Source organism: Neltuma alba, unplaced genomic scaffold (assembly GCF_004799145.2).
Source record: "Neltuma alba isolate B1F8T4 unplaced genomic scaffold, ASM479914v2 tig00001873_pilon, whole genome shotgun sequence".
Lineage (NCBI taxonomy): Eukaryota > Viridiplantae > Streptophyta > Magnoliopsida > Fabales > Fabaceae > Neltuma > Neltuma alba.
The window spans coordinates 25,552-29,935 of record NW_021632650.1 but is presented as its reverse complement, the minus strand read 5'-3'; the positions used below and the strand labels follow the sequence as shown (position 1 = coordinate 29,935).

The window sequence follows — 4,384 nt, the reverse complement described above, 5'->3', positions numbered from 1 at the left end:
TTTGGATAAAATAAAACATTACGGTACTTAAATACTATTCTACTTTCTCAAAAAATTTGTCATGTATGTTAACGGATTAATTTAAATGATTTCCAGGACACAAGTATGTCTATCTTTTCATAGATCCGAACCAATACATGTTGACAAATCAATTTGACTTTAGTTTTACATAAATAAAGTTAAGTATTTATTATTATTATTTTTCTAATGTAAATGTGACATGCTTATATCATTTTAGATGATTTGATCACGAGTTGTTGGAGGTGGCTAGATTTGTTGTTCGTAAAATATATAACTAATTAAAATTTGAGGACGCCCTTGCCAGCATTCCGTTGTAGTCTAGTCGGTTAGGATATTCGGCTCTCACCCGAAAGACCCGGGTTCGATTCCCGGCAACGGAACACTCTTTTAATTTTTTGTCCGTGTTTAACGTATCACTTGGCCTTCCGCAGTAAGAATTGTTATTTTAATAGTTATAAAATTTAAAAGAATAACAAAACAAAACAAAATTGAATATTAAACTATTTAATTTCATGTAAAATTTCACTTTGGTTTTAGAGTATTATCTTCATTTGTAATATTTAATCTTCCAGTTAAATTTTTTCCATTAAGTGTTAATTCGAGTTGTGGCATTTCGAAAAACACAATCCTGTACGGGTTGTGAGAGAGCTTCATGACTAAAACTCAGTATTTTTCCGGTCATAGATATAAGATTTATTTTATAATATAAATTACTGTTAAAGTTTAAGTCGTTTTTCCTTTGGCTACTCTTCTCCTTCATTTCTGCAATTTCTCTCCTCTTCTCCGCCTGAAGAGTCTCTTCTACCTGATATCATTTCTTTCATTCTCTTCGTAAGTCGTAATGCTTAAATTTTCAGTGATACTGTATCAGCACAGCATTTTCAGTCTCATTTGCCTCTTATTCTGTTCTATTAGTTCTGAGTACTGGCAAGTTCATGACAAATAACATAACGGATGGGTCACCAAAAATTTCAACTTCAGTATTGAAGCGATCTGAACCGGTTTCAAAGAGAACAACAATAAATTCAGCACAGGAATATATTATATATCACAAGAATTTGAACGTCATGGCTAGTATTTAGCCTGTATTAATAATCTGATTGATCTTCTGAAGAAGAACAAAAATTAAAGAGGCTCTTACACAGGAAGCTTTCTGGTATAGCACGGCGAATCAGAATCAGTTACATGACGGTCATCATTATTCCAAAGGGAAGCGATTTCCAGGTCTAATCAATCCAATGGCATCTTCATCATCATCATCATCGTCACAATCTTCTGATTCTGACGAGCTTCTTCTAGCAGCATAGGACTTGAGAAATGGCATCATGATGATGACCATAATGCAAAGGAAGACAAGCAGAAACCCTAGAAGCATGATCTCGCCATGAAAGGCAAAGTACTTGTCCTAAGAGAGTTCAAGATAATCCAAGTAAGGAGGCATGGAAGGTTCTGATGATGTTGCTTTTGCAGAAACTTGAATTAATGGAGGAGACGCCATTAATTATTAATGTTTCTGCAGATTCTTTTATATGTGTTATAAGATATGGGAGAGACAAGCAGTGTTGTGTGAAGTCTTTTATGTCGCTCTCCTTTGAATGTGCTATTTCATTTCACCTATTTCGTCTTACTGTATAATAGAGATTGTTTTTTTTTTTCCCGGTTCTTTGCTGGTTTGTTATGTATGGCACTAAATTAACTCTTGCCTTCTTTTGGATTTTTTCTTGGACTGTCACGTTGTGCAAAATAGTGTGCGGCATATACATGAGAACGACCATTAAGCATGAAGTTTGCTAAAGTCAGTTTTTTTTTTCCCAAAAAATATTAATGTTATCTTCAATAAAAGACATTAATGAGATTATGAGATTGGTTATTTAGCTAGGAAGTTTTATAATTCAAAAAATATTGATACTCCCCTGGTACTATTTATAAAGCGTTTTCAGTATATTTCACATAAACCAAGAAAAACCTTAACTACATTAACTCTCTATTAAAATATAATAGATTTTTAATTTTACCCCTACTTAAAATATATACAACTTTCAAAAAATAATTTTCTACACTATAGTATATAAAAGACAAAATAGCACATTCATGCCAAAAATTTAATGAAGTAACTTATAAATAAGATAAAAAAATATTTTATTTTTGTCCTATAAATAAGACCAGAGGATGAGAGGAGTACTTTCATGTGGCCGTGACAACTTGTGGCAACAAAGTAAGTATGAAGATGAAAAATAAATTATATAAATATTTTGAAATTTTATTAAAACATCATATAGAGATCTATTCTGCCTTCAAAACAAATATAAAGTTCTCTTTTTCAGCCAAAAAAAATCACATATATATCTCTATTTTATTTCTAAAAGCTGCATGAATTTCTTTGCAAAAAACAATCCAGCGTATTTTTCTTTAAAAACTATATATATTCTTAATATTTTGGCAAATTCATCTATCTATTAAAAAAATTATTCTTTTGGCCCTCATAATTTTGACTTATTTGTAATTCAGTCATTATACTTAGTTCTTGAATTTTAACTCACTGCAACTCGGTACCTATAGTTTTAACAATTTTGCAAGTTAGTCCTTGTGATTTAGAAAAATAAAATCATATGTCTAATAAAGAAAGAGACTATATTATAAAATAGTTAAAACTATAAAGATCAAGTTGCAGAGAGTTAAAGATTAGGGACTAGATTACAATCGAGTCAAAACTATAAGGATTGAGTTATTTTGAGTCAAAATATAAGAATTGAGTTACAAATAAGTTAAAATTACAGGGACTAAAACATTAATTTTTCCAAACAAAAACAAAGACGAGACATCTTGGGCCAGTGATAATGTGGGTGCTTTCTTTGACATGGACTTTTCTAGTGTGCAAAATGAATTTCTTTTTTTTTTTTTTGCCAAATAAAATGAATTTCTTTGTTTTTTTTTTTGCCAAATAAAATGAATTTCTTTGAATAATATTTTTCTTGTACTTACCCTATCATTTTAAATAAGAGTAACTTTTATTTAATGGGTTATATCTAAACAATTAACTTCTTGTTTTATAAAATAATTGGATTACTGCTTCCTTTGATTCACACACTAGAAAATCACACTTCGTTATTATTATGGAAACTCATTTTCCACAATGAAATCATCTGTCAAAATCAAAAACTGATGGATCTGATATTTTGCGCATTTGATATTAATTTTTTTCTATGTTAAAAGACAACATTATGCCAGAAAATATTAGATGGCTCTAACTCCTTGACATAGACGCTTCATGTCCGAATTTGATTCCCTATCTTTAATAATACTGTTTTTTATTTGCAAATTTTATGCTAAAAACTGATAAGTAAATTTTAGAATGCATATTATAATTCTATATTAAAGCTCTTCACCCGGAATATATTTTACTTAAAATAATTTTTATTGTCACAAATTTTGCATAGTTAATATATAAGTGGTTTAGTTAATTTTTTAGACTGGTTAAATAATAATATTAATTCAGAAGTGTTGGATTTATAGGCTGACCATTGATGATTTAATATTTGAAGAAGGGCCTAATAATACTTAATTGATTATCCCCACTCCATTCTCTTCCTCTCTCATCCTTTGAACATTTATACAATTTTGTAATTTACAAGTCTGTCAGTAATTAAGTTATAACCAAACGTTTTGATTTGTTCAGGTTCTGCAGAGGAAAAAACGGTTGGGTTATTTAGTATCTTTAGGAAAAAATCTAATGAGCCAAGAGGCATCTCATTCCGTTGTCGTCCAGCGGTTAGGATATCTGGCTTTCACCCAGGAGACCCGGGTTCGATTCCCGGCAACGGAATTCTACACCTTTTATGTTTTAAAAAAAATTAACTTTGTTTTAATCTATGCACAAGTTTATCCAACGAAGCACAAACTTTTAAATATCGGATTTTTTTGTTGGAAAAAAAGGATGTTTTTATGTTTACTTGTCATTCAAATTAAATAACTTTTATTTTAAAGTATTAAACGTTACATTTTTATCATTGAAACGGGATACTTTTTAATTTTTATATTTCTACATTATTTTCAAGTCAAATACTTCTTTTTATAATCTAAACTTGCTTCTTTTTATTATCCGACCCTTTTCTCCGTTTAAATCCATGCAGAAATTTATTCTAACAAAATTATTTCATATAGCGGATTTTTCATATTCTATTTATGTTCTTCAAATTAGAAAATTTATAAAATTAAATAATCATAGCGGCAATTGTTCATAAAATATGATAATTACTTCTCGGTCAGTCAGTCTCTGTTCAATTAGGATTGAACTTAATTTTATAATGCTAATCTTGATTAAACCATAAAGCTACAATTAAAGTCATAACAAATTCCTAAATCT

At 29.6% G+C, this 4,384-nt stretch overlaps 2 non-coding genes across 2 annotated transcripts; both read left to right on the top strand.

Annotated features, from left to right (window-relative positions):
* The first annotated feature begins 328 nt into the window (after positions 1-328).
* Positions 329-401, top strand: TRNAE-CUC (transfer RNA glutamic acid (anticodon CUC)). Its single transcript has one exon. It is a non-coding gene; the product is annotated as a tRNA-Glu (tRNA).
* A 3,371-nt stretch (positions 402-3,772) lies between these two features.
* On the top strand, positions 3,773-3,844 carry TRNAE-UUC (transfer RNA glutamic acid (anticodon UUC)). The gene has a single exon. It is a non-coding gene; the product is annotated as a tRNA-Glu (tRNA).
* The last annotated feature ends 540 nt before the right edge of the window (positions 3,845-4,384 follow it).